General features: G+C 38.9%; 1 long non-coding RNA gene across 2 annotated transcripts; it reads left to right on the forward strand.

Annotated features, from left to right (window-relative positions):
* The first annotated feature begins 1,805 nt into the window (after window positions 1-1,805).
* LOC115289249 lies at window positions 1,806-15,367 on the forward strand. Of its 2 annotated transcripts, none has more exons than XR_003907507.1 (3): window positions 1,806-1,901; window positions 6,021-6,085; window positions 15,205-15,367. It is a non-coding gene; the product is annotated as an uncharacterized LOC115289249 (long non-coding RNA). The 2 variants fall into 2 exon arrangements; XR_003907506.1 differs by lacking the exon at window positions 15,205-15,367 and adding an exon at window positions 8,007-8,193.
* Window positions 15,368-16,030: the final 663 nt, after the last annotated feature.

Here is a 16,030-nt window from a genome sequence, read left to right on the forward strand (position 1 = left end):
GATGGCTGCCAGCACTGAAGACAGAATGATAGAGAAAGTGGAAAATTTAGGAAAAGAAACTTTTGATACAAGAGGTACAAGAGTAAAATATATTACCATGAGTTTCTTCTCCTCTGAAAAACTCATGATGCTTTGACACTCTAAGGGTAGGACTGTGCTATTGGATCCGCCTCTCCCACTACTCTGCTGGCTAACTTTGTTTAGGAACTGGAATGTTATTTCTTTTTCAGTTTAAACCAAAAATCTCATTCTGGAGTTGGAAAATAAGGGTTTATCATAAAGATGGTGAGTCTTCTTAAAAGTAATGTAGGGGGTTATTATTTGTAGAGTAAAGCTTCTAGGATCAAAGTGTGCTCTGTCTGTCTGTCTCTCTCTCTCTCTAATGAAATAACATTGGACATGCTTTGATAGGAAGAAAAGTTCCATCCTCCCCTGTCTTATGTCGAAGTCAGAGCAACTGAGGAGATTGTCTTTGTACTATCTCTGCTGTATGTGCTTCCAGCTGGGCCAGATTCTTGCCCTGCATTTCGAGTGTTTAGATCAGTTACTCAGGATTAGAAGGCCCAGACCCAGGGTATGTGTAAATTCTATTTATTGAGAGGATGCTCATTGGCGGGGAAAGCCAACTGCTTCTGTGTTGCTCCAGAGCTCCAGCTCATCATCCTGGAGGAAAGGGGGAAACACGGACTTGGAAATGTAGTCTCAAACCTGTTGCCACTTCTATTTCTAGTAATGAAGCATAATACTGTAATGCAACTTTTTCATAAATGTAGTTACTATACATTAGTACGTTCTATTTATGTGCCCCTTAATGAATTTCCATTCTGTGAGCAAATTTACATTTTGATTGCTTCTCAATTCTGGCTGTGAAATATGCCAGGCAAATCAGGCACTTTCGGTATAAGGCAGTGGTTTTCCAAAGAGCTTCCTGATATGAGATACTTGCCGAGCAGTTCCACTCTGCTGTTGAGTTGTGAGTTAGAGTCTGTTTGATGAAAGCATTTTCATTGCGCAGAAGTCAAGTTTGAAAACCACCGGTAAGAAAGAAAAGAGGCTCTTCCTCGGCTACATGACAAAAATAAGAAAGAATTAATCTGGAAGCATTGGAAAGTCACTGTTGGAACTTAGACTATGATACAAGCCAGTTGCTTTAAAGCTAAAAGAGATGTGAATAAAGTCCTTAATATTAAATTGAAGATTGTTGTCCTGATACCATTCTCACTCAAGGACTATTGATTTTTTTTTTAAATCAAGTTGTTTAAAAATGTTGTGCTAAGGATGAAACCATATTCAATGACAAATGGACTGCATAAACTGTCTTCACAGGGCCTTATCAAAGCTTTTCACATGGTGCTTGGATGGTTTGTTTTGATGGGCAGAATCTGAGTCAGGAATCCTTATCTAGCTTCATTATTATGGATATGAACATGGCTCCTGAGACTCTCACTAGTTCCACAAAAGGAGATTTTTTAAAAATGCAGCCTGATAAATTTTCCATTCAACCGAGAGCTGGAGAATATTTTATTCCACTGTACTGTAGCTTAAAGACATCTGACCTGAGTTTCTGCAGAAAGTTGTTTTTATAGGAAGAATATTGAGGTTACAACGTTTGAGTATTATTTTCTTCTCTTCTTTTTCTCCAAACAGGGTTTGAGTGTTTTTCTCTCTATATTTAATAGTCCAAGAGATTCTTGAGTGAAAGACAGGCGTCAGGAAAGATGGAACTGAGCGCTCTGCCAAACATCTGGAAGAACATCTGAGAGAGAGAGAGAGAGAGAGAAATGTTAAATATCTACTGATGCTTCCTAGTTTGTACAGTTATTCTCTTCTGCCCTTTCATAACTCAAAAGTTGGAAAGAACTTAACATGTAGGGCAGGAGAACAAGGAGCCTGCCATTGGGGTGAGTAATATCAGGCTTTCAACTTACTGGCAAGAGTGTTCACTGTAGGCTGGGCATTATGCAGAGAGTATCTGATTTCTTTCTTTCTTTCTTTCTTTCTTTCTTTCTTTCTTTCTTTCTTTCTTTTCTTTTCTTTTCTTTTCTTTCTTTCTCCCTTCCCTTCCCCTTCCCCTTCTCTTCCCTTCTCTTCCCTTCCCTTCCCTTCCCTTTTTTTGTTGGGAGAGAGAGAGTGGAGAGGCAGAGAGAGAGGGAGAGAGAGAATCCAAAACAAGCTTTGTGCAGTCAGCACAGAGCCCCACGTGGGGCCTGATCCCACAAACCCCGAGATCTTGACCTGAGCCAAAAATCAACACTGGACACTTAACCAACTGAGCTACCCAGGTGCCCCTTGATTTACTTCTTATAACAACACTGAAGAAGGAAACCTTATTACCCCTACTTTGTAGACTACAAAATTGAAGACTAGAGAGGTTTCAAAACTTACTCAAGGTCACTCACCTGGTAAACAATAGAAAAAGGCTGCAGATCTAGGCAGTGGGATGCCAAAATCTGAGCACTGAACTGCACACTGTACAATGGTAGAGTCAAAGGAAATGGTGGGTGATGTGGGTGGGAAAGAAAGACAGATGAAAAATTAAATTTCCTTGCTACTTACAGTCCATTGACAAGTTCTTGAGACAGGCTGAGTGACCTTCCTCTGGGAGCTCAGCTGCCTCAGTGATGACAGTCTGCTAAGGGCAAGAGGCAATCTTAGCTTAACATTATCCCAAACCCCAGAATCCTACAAGTCTACTTTAACATATAAAAATTCCTTTGGAGACTTCCTTTATCTCTACCCTCCATGATATATGTTGGCAATCATACTCCAAACATGGCCCACTGATACACACCTCAGTCTCATGACCGAGTTTCTACTAAACAGTAATCCATGACCTTTTCCTAACAATGGCTAGCCCCCTCAGGATCCTGGAAACCTTGCTTCCAAAATACCTTAGAGACTTACACTATCCCTAATGACCTCCCAACTTGACGGTACATAATCAGTCATCTGTCACAACCCCAGTGCATCTCTTTCTGCCTGCAGGTCCTGTCCCTGTGCTTTAATAAAACCACCTTTTTGCACCAAAGACATCTCAAGAATTCTTTTTTGGCCATCAGCTCTGAACCTCAACACTTTAGACCATATCAGTGGGCAGGTGTAACTGCCACAGATACCCATGTGGGGACTGGATGACAGCAGAAGGTAAAGAGCAATTGCTCTTCTCCCAGGAGGGCCTATTTGGGGCCTTGCTTCTGAGCATTCGTCTATGCACTCAACTTCCTTCTGTTTCCATACATAATGTGAAATTTGCTTCATCTCTAAAATTTTATTATGTGCCTTATGAAATAATTTGTATAAGGTCAATTTTGCATAAGTCAAGTGTTGAGTAACCCAGCGAGCGTCTGTACATCATTATGCTGTAACGAAATAGAAAGGGAAAGGAGAAAGATCGGTAGGAGAGGTTTGTTACTTGGAGGGACACAGGGCAAGTATTACACAGAATAGAAATGTGGGGATGGGAAGGAAAACAGAAGTTATGAAGGGAAGAGCAACTGGAGAGAACAAGTTAACTCTTAATTGTACAAATGCACATGCTGGCCTGGATCCTGCTCACTTCTCTTTTCCTTTCTTCCCTTCCTTCCACCCCTCCCACACCCCTTCCTTCCTTTCCTACCTTTCTACCCTCTCACACCCCTTCTTGCCTGCCTGAGTTCCTTCCTTCCTTCCTTCCTCCCTTCCCTTCCCTTCTGTCCCCTCCCATACCCCTTCTTTCCTCCCCACCACACCCCTTCCTTCCTCCCCTCCCACACCCTTCCTTCCTTCCTTTCTTGTTTTATAATAAAGGTCATTCAGATTCTCAGGATCATAAACATGCTCAGGGCATCTCAGTTATGATATTTATAAGGGCACTGAAGAAAATATGGAAGTTAAGAAAGTAAGGAAAAACAGAAAAGTCCCCCAGCTAAACTACCAGGCCTTGCAGATCATAGACCTTTGTTCACAAAGTCAAACCTCAAAGAAAACTGGAACAGCACTGAGTGGCTCACACAGTAGTATCTCATTATTTGCCCTCCTCTCCAGCAGGCCTCCGGGGCCTCTGTCTCGGCTTTCACATCTCTTGGCACCACTGACTCTTCTTACTCTTCTTTCTACATCATGGCTCTTTCTTACTTATGACTTCAACAGCCTCATGGCTTTGGCTTATTTCTGTATATGTCACAGCTTATGACAAAGAAAGTCTATTTTATTTATTCTTTCATTCAAAGAATATCCAGCTTGGATTAGTCACCTCCCCTGTATGTTCACTTGACTCTTTTCTTTCCTACATTGAGTACTTTTTAGAACATTTGACCAAGTCACAAGAATCCCTTTAACCATCCCTGACACTCCATGAGTGTGGACTTAACAGTCATTTTGTACATCATGAGCTCCCCAAGGACAGCCAAGTTTTTGCACCTGACCTAGTCATATACTGTTATGTTTTGCTGTAACATAGAGAGAATTCAGCTCTATCACTAGTTTCCCTTAAAATATCTGGTCATCCCGAGTATCTAATAATTTTTGTAGTCTCTGCAGTAAGTTAGGTAAAAAGGAGAGAGGTCATTCAGACTCTTTCTTTCCTCTCCTTCTTAACTGTCTTTCCTGGGTCCCCTGATTTTTCTCCTTGTATATGCATTGTAGTTTAGAGTAATCATCTTTTGCAATTTGAGCTGACCCATTAAGCCAATCAGCTTATCAAAAATTATTTCCAAGAAAGATATTGCTCCTCAGGGGAGTTCTGGTCAATATAATAATAGATTTGTGCTTGGAAGCTGTGACCAGTTTTATACTAGCACTGATTAATGAACAAAGAAGTCAATTGTTGAGGGAAAAAAATAAAGAGCATTAGAGAGGAGAGTAAGAAAGAGAATACTTCTTGGGTAGACAATGGCTCTCCAATCCCTGATTTCTGTTTTCCCTAAGGTCGGGCTGCAGTCTGCCCCTTGTGTTCTGTGAAATTGCCCATTACCTAACAATTCTCTTTTTAAACTTAGGTTAGGTAGTCTAGTTACTTGTCATCCAATAAATTTAATTGAAGCATTCCTCTATCAGAAAGCATCACTTTTTATTTTCATTGCCAGTTATTTTGTCTGTACTTTCCAATTGACTGAAAGCTTCTTAAGGGCAAGGAATGCATTTGTCTTGCTCACTGTTTTATTCTCAGCACGTAGATTGTTTCCTGGACATTGAATAAATATATTTTGAATGTCTGCCAACTGTGTATCAAGCACTATTTTGTGTCATGCAGTTATAAAGATGAAAGACATGATCCTTGACCTCACATTGCTTAGAGTCAGCCCAATTCTACTTCAATTTTAATCATCCCTTGTACTAGTTCGTAATCTTTGAGTTTTAGTAAATGGGGGAGTGTTGGTTCAAGTGACCAAATCTCACAAGGGATAGGGGAAAACTGGACCTTTTGGGATAGCTGAAACCAGAAACAAAGATGGTAAGAATTCTTTTCCCTTTCTTGTTTTTATCTATGGATTTTCTTCACCACGTCATTTTTATGTCCGCCCGGGTATGTGATAGTAACCACCAGCAGTCTTCACACTTACGCTATTCCAGCTTTATCATGATTTTCCATGGTTCTACTTTGGGGGAAAATCCCTGAGAAGCCCCCACCCCCAGGTGTTTCAGCTTGTGTTAAGTGCACTTTTCTAGACCAATTACAGTGGAGGGAAAGCACTGGGATTATTTTAGTTTGGATCATGACCAGTAAGATCTGTCTTATGGTGGCAGCTTCCAATCTTAACCACATGGATGGGACATGGCCAGAAAGAGGGTCAGGGCCCTTCTGGGCAGATAAAATAATAGATGCCTGCCCCTCTACCCACCATGTTCACATCCATCAACTTCTTTCCTTGACTTTATTTAAGAAATGCTTATCAACTGCTTATTTAGTGTAAAGCACTGTGCTAAGCTCTTAGGCTAGGCATTTATGTTTTAGATATCAAAATTAACTTATTAAAGGGAGACAAATGTCTTTTCTTAATCCCTATAACCATAACCCAGTTTTCCCTGCATTTATTTTTCAGAGTCACAGCAGAGCAAAACCTTGGAGCCCTGGTTTGTTTGGACCATCTCAGTGCACATGAACCAGGTGATTTTATCTCTTATTCCTATCCTTGCCATCCCTAATCTGAATCTACACCATCAGACTTGTCTGTTCTACTTCTCTACTCCTTTATCATGCTTCCACACTCACATCCAAGGATGTCAAGAGAATAAATAGCCCAATAAAACAAAAGAACATACTTCCAGATTTAAAAAGAAAGAAACAAACAAGAAATACATAAATCATACCATATGACAATAGCCTGAAAGATTACATGGGAGGATCTTTGGGTTTTCTGTAAAAGAAAAGAAAAATGGAATTTCCGTGTTTTATATCAGCACTTGACAGCTGGGGTTTTTGTATATTGGCCACCAGAATTGAGGGATGGTCATCAGGAATAATTTTGCCTGAATAAGCATAATTCCATGGAGGATGACCACATTTTCTCTGGTGGTTATCTTATGATGGTGCATAATTTAAGCATGAATCTAACCCACATTTTGTCTAAGAAATTCTTTTTTTATGTTTTTTATTTATTTTTGAGAGAGAGATCACGAGTGGGAGAAAGGTGGAGAGAGAGAGACACACACACAGAATCAGAAGGAGGCTCCAGGCTCTGAACTTTCAGCACAGAGCCTAATGAGGGGCTCGAACTCACGAGCTGTGAGATCATGACCTGAGCCAAAGTCGAACACTTAACTGACTGAGCCACCCAGGCGCCCCTAAGAAATTCTTAATCATGAACATTTCTTCCTCATAAAAACATGGTTCCTTACAACGTGGGTTTGGCATGCCAACATCCTATTACTTAATGTCACACCTGTATAATGGAGACTCATGGCTCAATGAACTCTTCCCAGATAAACAGAAAGCACTTGTCCAAGAGTAATAAACACCTGACACACAGGTTGCTTAGAGCTCAAATAAAGATAAATTTGTTAGCCTGACCTAAATGTTCTCAGGATCTCGAATTAATCTAATGTTATCTGACATTCGGTGCTTTTTCTATCTAAACCGAAAAGACCACTCTTTGATCAGGGTCTCGTTACTCTTTCTCAAGAAGCAATGGTTATTTTGCTTCCTGGTGCTCACATGCTGCTTCCATATGATACATTGTGATCTCCAACGGTAGCACCCAAAGTCAAGCAGAATATAATTCTAAGGCATTCTAAATCAAATGTTTGGTTCTTGGAGTCAATACTAATGTAGTATTGACTAACTAAGCCTAACACCAAAGGGAAACTTTTTTTTAAAGATTCTCTCATGACTTGAATTAGAAATAAATTAGATAAGCATTTTTAAAAAGCACGTTAGAGATTTCTTAATTTAAGCTCATCATTTTACAGTTGAGGAACCTCAGATTCCAAGAAGTAATTTCCCCAAGGTACACGGATCTTAGTAACAGTGCTAACTTACGCTAGAACTTCATTTTGGTTTACCTTAATTATGGAGAAAGTGAAACTATTTAACTGTCCCAAATATGTTCTATACATTTTAATATGTTAGTTATGAAAAACAAGTAATTTTTCTCCTACCAATAGAAAGCTAGATTGGCAAGCAGCCAGCCAGCTTACCTGCCACTTTCTCTAGATTCACAAGTCAGTAATTACCTTACCATTCTAGGAAATAAGGAGTGAGTACACCAAGCCCTGAGAGAGAGAAGGCAGTGCAGTGGGGGAATGGGGGGCACCACACTGAGAAGCTCACCAGCTGTGGATGCAGAAAACACTTGCCCCAATCCCCCTGGTAAACAGGAACAGACTTACACTTATATTATTACTACCATTACTATTGTTATCTCATCTAATCTGGCCTCTGCTGTCCTCCCAGAACATGCTGTGAACACTCAGAGCGTTTGCAGCTCTTAGGACTTTCTTCTCATTTTCTGAACAAAGCCTGTCTGCCACTATCCAGAAGCCTGAGGTCACTCGCACTGGAACCTAACCTGATCTTCTGCCTGAAACAGGGAGATGGCTTAATGGTAGGACAGAACAAGACCACTGGAATCACACTGCGTGTGCCTCACACCCAGGAATCCAAAGGGTGGTGGATCACCGTGTGCTTCCTGCGACCCTTCCAGTCTTGCAAATACCCCTTGAGGAACCATTCTGGCCAGCGGGGCGATCCCTCTCCTATCTGGCTCTGCCCGCTCTCCACACAGGATCACCGTACAATGCTACCGAGTTTTCCAAACATCTGTCCATTTTATTTATTCAGAAGTAACAGGTCTCTAGCTGACTAGTCTGACTGCCTAGGGGGACCACTTGCATTCAAGAGGATTTATTATTATTATTATTTCAAATGTTCTCCTCTTCAGATAGTTTATTTAATCGTGCATTTGTTTAACATCAGAATGAAATTTAAATAAAAGGAAATTTGCTAACCTTTGTATGTTCTGCAGAAGGCAGATTACAGAAATTGTAAATTCAGTGACAGTCCTACAAAGCAATGAAAAAGAATAAAGTCTAGCTACATACACATCATGGATGAATCTCCCAGATATAATGGTGAGCAAGAGAAGAGGGACATAAAAGAATGCATACAGGATAATTCCATATTTATCAAGTGCAAAAACAGCGAAACTCAATCGCTGGTGGTACAGGTCAGAGAGCAGCTGCGGTCCGCAGGCCCTCAGCTTCCCGTGAGCACGGTGCTACTGCCAGGAGAGGTCTGTCTTCATTTGGACGGTGACAAAATTAAATTATACTTCTGTAAATATCCACTTTACTATATACAAATATGTATGTTTATATAAACATATGCTTATTTACATTTAATATAACTATACATATTTGTATATAAGTATACATTACTGTGTATGTGTGCTTTCATCTTTAAAATTATAAAAGTATATCTCTTTTTTTAAGTTTTATTTATTTATTCTGGGCGGGGAGAGAGGGAGAGGAGCAGACAGAGTGCGAGAGAGAGAGAGAGAGAGAGAGAGAGAGAGAGAGAGAGAGAGACTCCCAAGCAGGCTCTGCACTGACAGCCCCGGTGCGGGGCTGGATCCCACCACTGTACATGATGACCTGAGCCAAAGTCAAGAGTCAGAAGCTTAATGGACTGAACCTCCCAGGAGACACACCTCTTTTTTTTTTTTTTAAGTTTTTTAAAGATCTCGTGACATGCTTCAGTCTCAGATTCACATAGGAGCTTTCTTTAAGCTCATCATTCCTGTAATTACAAATTTCCTTTTCAGAATACACAGTGTGTAGTCCTAACTTTTGTCCCTAGGGGGGTTCATGACTTCCCCTCGGCTTGGATGCTTCTCTGGAGTCAGTCCCAGCCGGAGTAGGCTCCCCGCCTCCTCACTGCCTCCAGTTTGGCCTTCCGGTGTCACTGCAATCACCCAGTGCTTTCTCCTGGTCAGGAACATCTTCTAGGAATCCAGAGTACTCACACATCTTTCTGGATATGCACACATAGCCAAAAGAATACTCAGAAATCCTCCTTCAAATATTTCAAAATTATTTTCAATATAACAGCATCTTAGTAGCAAAGAACTTTATAGTAGATTCATACTCCTCACAAGCTAACCTGAGAAACACAGGGGTGGGATCCCAGTGATGAAAGCACACTAACCAATCATGTCTTCTCCTGTGTCCATTTTCTTTGTCTATCTTTTCCTATGTGTGTCAATAATCTAAAATGTGTAATCATTTCTACAGCAGTTTTCCTTTTGAAAAAATATTTCATTGACTTGATACACTATTATTTACCTCCTCTCATTTTGGGTAGGGTTTTTTTTCCCCCTTGTTTATTTGTTTGTTTGTTTGTTTGTTTGTTTAGAGAGTGAGCTGGGAAGAGGGGCAGAGGGAAAGAGAATTTTAAGCAGGCTCCACACTAAACTTGGAGCCTGACATGGAGTTTGATCTGATGACCCTGGGATTATGAAATCAAGAGTAGGATGCTCAGCCAACTAAGTCACCCTGGTGTCCCTCCTTATTCTCAATTCGTGAAACATTTGACGTGTTTTCAGATCTTTTGGAAAGATTATCTTTGATCATGTAACTTTTTCAGTTTTGACATGGAGCATGGCCTCATTTCCTAAGAAGAGGATTACTGAATGGGAAGGCTTGTATAGCTCTTGGAACGTATAGGCAAATTTGTTTTAGAAAAGTATTGTACTAATTTCTAAGGTTTTAGCAATGTGTAACCTATATTATATGTATTATATATATTGTATAAGACCAATTTCACCAGTCTTGCTAACACTGAGTAATTTTTTTTCAATAAGAGCTTTACTGAGATATTCATATACCACCCATACCTGTTGGCAGTCACTCCCCATTTCCCCTCCCCTTGGACCTTGGCAACTACTAATCTACTTTGTGTTTTTATGGATTTGCCTGTTCTGGACATTTCCTGTAACTGGAATCATACATCATGTGATCTTTTATGTCTGTCTTCTTTCACTAAGTCAGTGTTTTAGTTCAAGTGTATTGTAGCATAAATCGGTATTTCCTTTTTTATGGCTGAAAAATATCCCATTACATGGATATGATACATGTTTTTTTTAATTTTTTCAACATTTATTCATTTTTGAGAGACAAGGAGAACAGAGAGTGAGTGGGGAAATGGCAGAGAGAGAGAGAGAATGACAGAATCCAAAGCAGGCTTCAGGCTCTGAGCTATCAGCACAGAGCCTGATGCAGGCTCGAACTCGCTGATCGTGCTGTCATGACCTGAGCCGAAGTCAGACACTCAACTGACTGAACCACCCAGGCGCCCCAAAACATGTTTTTATTGGTTCTTCGGTTGATGGACAATTTAGTTATTTCCACTTTGGGGCTAATAACAATAATACTGCTATGAGCATTTGTGTAAAAATTTTTGTGTGGGTGTAGTTCACATTCTCTTACATACATAACAGGGACTGGAAATGCTGGGTGATAATAATTCTATATTTAACTTTATGAGGAATTGGTAAACTGTTTTGGAAAATGTCTGTACCATTTCATATTCCCATAGACAACATCTGAGAATTCCAATTTCTCTATATCCTGGCCAACATTTATTATCAGTCTTTTTTATTGTAGCCACCCTAGTGCATGTGAAGTGGTATCTTATTGTGGTTTTATTTCAATTTGTAGAATGATTAAAGATATTGAATATTTTTTCATGTATTGGCCATTTATAACATTTCTGTGGGGAAATGTCTATTCAAATCCTTGTCATTTTTGATCGGGTCATTTTTCTTTTTTTGTTGAATTATAAGAATTCTTTATATATTTTGAATACACTTCATATATGATTTGTTAGTATTTTCTTCTATTCCTTGGGTTGTCTTTTCACTTTCTTAATGGTGTCCTTTGAGGCACACATGTATTTAGCTTTGATGGAGTCCAATTTATTTATTGTATCTTTATGTCACTTATGCTGTTGCTGTAGTATTTAAGAAACCATTCCCTAGTCCCAGATTATTGATTTATGCTTATGTTTTCTTCTAAGAGTTTTATAGTCTTAACTCTTACATTTAAGTATATGAGCCATTTTGAGTTAATTTTTGTGTGAAGTAGGGTTTAACTTTATTCTTCCTATGTGGATATCCAGTCATCCCAGCACCATTTATTGGAAGACTATTCTTTCCCCTGTTGAGTTTCTTGGCATTCTTAATGGAAATCAGTTGACCCTAAGTGTAAGGGATTTCTGGATTCTTAATTCAATTCCATTGATCTATATTTCTATCCTATGCCAGTTATACACATTTAAAACAAATTTTTTTTTTTAGTTTGCTTATTTACTCTGAAAGAGACACAAGCAGGGGAGAGGCAGAGAAAGAGAGACAGAGAGGATTGCAAGCAGGCTCCAGGCTGTCAGTGCAGAGCCTGATGCAGGGCTCCAGCCCACAAACTGTGAGATTGTGACTCGAGCCAAAATCAAGAGTCAGATGCTTAGTAGACTGACCCACCCAGGCACCCTACACTGTCTGGATTACTGTACCTTTGTAGTAAATTTTGAAATGGAGAAAAGTGTGTCATCCAACCTTATCCTTTTTCAAGATTATTTTGACTATTCTAGGTTTCATAGATTTCTATATGAATTTTGTAGCAAGCTTGTCAATTTCTACCCAAAAAAGTTAGCTGAGGTTTTGATAGATGCTATGATGGATCTGCAAATTAATTTGGGGTGTGTTGCCATGCTAACAATATTAACTCTTCCAACTCATGAATATAAAGTATCTTTCCATTTATTTACATCATCGTTCTTTTTCAACAATGTTTTCTAGATTTCAGTATACAAGTCTTCCACACATGTTGTTAGATTTATTCCTTAGCACTTTATTCTTTTTGATGCTATCACAAATGTGATGGCTTTGTGATTTTAATTTACAGATTGTTCATGATAGTCTGTAGAAATACAATTGATTTTTGGCTATCGATCATACATCCTACAACCTTGCTAAACTTATTTGTAAGTTCAGATTTCTTTTTGTGAATTCCTTTAGATTTTCTATATATAAGATTGTATCATGTGCAGTACATATAATTTTACGTCTTTGTCTTCACTTTTTTTTCATGCCTATTTCCCCAAATCTCTGTTACAATATAAAATGGAAGTGGTGAGTGCAAACATTCTTGTCCTTTTCCTGATCTTGGGGGAAAATATCTAGTCTTTCACCACTGAGTGTTACGTTTGCTATGGGTTTTTATAAATGGACTTTATTAAGTTGAGGGAATTCCTTTCTACTTTTAGGTTTTTAGTGTTTTTCTCATGAAAGTATATTGGGGTTTGTCAAATGCTTTTTCTGTGTCTATTGAGATTATCATGTGTTTTTCCCCCTTCATTCTATTAATGTGTTATGCTATGTAGATTGATTTTCATATGTTAAACTACCCATGCATTCCTGAGGTAAAACTTACTTGATCATAGCATATAGTTTTTTTATATGTTACAAAATTTGGTTTGCTAGAATCTTTTTGAGGATCTCCGCATTTATATTCATAAGAGATACCGGTCTGTAGTTTTCTTGTGATGTTTTCATCTGGTTTTGGTACAAGGGTAATAGAAGCTCATAGAAGGAACTGGGAAGCATTCCCTCCTCTTCTGTGTTTTGAAGAGTTTATGAGGGATTAATGTTAATTCTTTTTTAAACACTTGGTAGAATTCACCAGAATATAATTCTTCTACACACTTAAATGATATGGTATGAACACAGTGTTATTTTAGTCTGTGTTTTTAGATAACTAGCAAGGTTAAACATTTCCCCATATGTCTGCTTACTAATCGTCTCTGCGGGCATGTATTGTTTGTTCATGTCCTTTGCTCATTTTCATATTGGGGTCTCAGTGTTTTTCTTAACAACTTTAATGAGCGTTTTATAATAGTAACTCTCAGACCATATGATTTAATTCCAGTAATTTTTTTGTTATCCAGAAATATTAATATGTTTTAGGCATAAGGAGGATAAGTCAGGTTTTAAAAACTCCTGTTTTCAATAATTTTCATTCTATTTTATCCTGTTGGCATTCAAAATTATTTTGTGTTTAACAGTGGAAAACAGGAGGCCACAAATCTAATTAACATTTTTATATTCCTTGATGCCCAGACCAATTTTTAAAATTTCATTTCTTGAATATTTATTTGTTTTTACTACACCAAGCTTGGCATAGATATTAGACATATCAGATCTATGTGGTTTTATCCTCCCTCTGAGTTCTCTCTGACAGTTCTGTGTATGGGTTCGACTTACTGAGTACACGCTTACACACCCAGTTCAACCTCAAAGTCAAGTTCCTCTGACTTTTTTTGCCTCAGCAAGACATCAAAATGGGAGTCAATATGTCCCAATGTGTACATTAAAAATAGTTTTGTTGGGGCGCCTGGGTGGCTCAGTTGGTTAAGTGTCTGACTTCAACTCAGGTCATGATCTCATGGTTCGTGGGTTCAAGCCCCGCGTCGGGCTCTGTGCTGACAGCTAGCTCAGAACCTGGAGCCTGTATTCGAATTCTATGTCTCCCTCTCTCTCTGACCCTCCCCTGCTCACGCTGTCTCTCTCTCTCTCTCTCTTTCAAAAATAAATAAAAGCATTTAAAAAAAATAGTTTTATTTACCATGATAGTGAGTAAGACTTGATGAGTCCTCTGTACTGTCAAACATTTGATTAATAAGACCTGTTGGCATTAAATCTCATTAGAGGATTTTAAAGTATAATAGCATTCCCCACAGGCCTATCACAGTGCTTTGGACATCTCGCATTAGAAATGTATTATTTATGATTAGACCTGGAAACGTCTTATTCCACATATATTTCATGTGGTATGTGTGTGTGTGACAGGGGCGGGGGAGAGAGAGAGGAAGAGAGACAGAGAAAGGTGGGTTGGGAGAAGGAGATGTGGGTGTGTGAGTTAAAACGCAGGAAAAGTAAATAAAACACCAGAGGCAAAAAGGTACATTTTTGGTAGCACAAATTAGGAACCAAATCACTCTTAGAGTCTGCTTTAAGAAAAGAATTTAGCTAGTGTCGACAGTTGTTGTGTTTTTTGTTTGTCTGTTTGTTTTTTGACTCTGCATTGTCACCAAACAGATAACAGCCATTTGTGTTGGGAAATTTTTATGTCCTACTCTCTTGTCACATTATATGGGTATGTACACAGTGATACAACACCTTTTCATTCCAGTCTGCTCAAGCAATGTCCATGCTGACTATATGGAAAATGGGGGAAAAAAAAGTTTGTTTTAATCATTTCCATGTTTTTCCTTCCTCTTTGGTCCATTTCTCCTTATCATTGTTACTATTCCTATAAATTTTATTCCTTTAAGAAACATCTCCAGAGAATACATATTCACGTATCTCTATGTATAATTTAATCAAGTATAGCTATTGCTAGAAGCCTGCTGGGCAATATATTCAACAAAAATTCTTTTTTTTCCCTAAGTTGTTCTGATTCCATGTTTTGAACTAGAAAAGGCTGCAGGCTCTCTTATTTATGTCTACATGATCTTTGTACAACGTACCTAACCTTTCTCAGTCTCAGTTTCCCCTTTCTTAAAGAGGATACTTCTTTCCCTTCAAGATTATTGAGAGAGTCCACCAAATGTTTGCTCCAGCCCCCTTAGCATGTGTTTCAAGAATTGAAGCCATTGGGCCAAGGAAAGATAAAAGACAGCGTAGGACAGAGGAGCATCATTAAAGACCCAACCCTGTCTTCTCTCCTGTCCAGATAATTTACAGCCCATGCCCATTAACTGAAAAATGACTCCAAGTGAAGGGAAGGAGAAAAAAGAAGAAAAAAATCCTGAAATAATGTGACTATGTAAAACCACGAGTAAATCAAGAAGACAAAGGAATGCTTGAGTCTATCATGAATTGGCCAGACTGACTTTTCTTCATCCACCTACAGTTATAAAGCTCCTTCATTATAGTCTGATAAATGCCTCAATCCTCACAATTCGCTTCAATCAGAGTTGGATCTAGCTTGAGGGAAGAGCTGGAAGATTTGGAGAGAAGGTGTTTGAAAGACTGTTTTTATACACTTTCTCCTCATTGTACCCCTCATGGATATCCTATCCATTGTTCTTTTTATGTTTATGTATTTATTTTTGAGAGAGAGAGGAAGGGAGACACAGAATTTGAAGCAGGCTCCAGGCTCCGAGCTCTCAGTACAGAGCCAGATGCAGGGCTTGAACCCACAAACTGTGAGATCATGACCTGAGTCAAAGTCAGACGCTTAACTGACTGAGCCACCCAGGCATCCCTCTCCATTATTATATTCCAAGTGTTGATATCAGCTCTTAGGCATCTGCTTCCTTTTGAAGCAGAAAAATCTGTGAGTCACTTTTTGGAAACTTTTCTCTAACCTAAAGTCACCATTTATTTCCCCCTATTTCTAACATAGTCTATCTAATGTCTAGGGAAAATGTACCCTTTACTCCCCTTCCTCATATAATCACCAAATTATGAAAGTATTTACAGTCCTGAGTATATCAACATTACAAATAATTCCAAGTAGGTCATCAGACCTTCAAATAGGAATAAGCATTACCATT

The sequence above is a fragment of the Suricata suricatta genome, chromosome 4, assembly GCF_006229205.1.
Source record: "Suricata suricatta isolate VVHF042 chromosome 4, meerkat_22Aug2017_6uvM2_HiC, whole genome shotgun sequence".
Taxonomy (NCBI): domain Eukaryota; kingdom Metazoa; phylum Chordata; class Mammalia; order Carnivora; family Herpestidae; genus Suricata; species Suricata suricatta.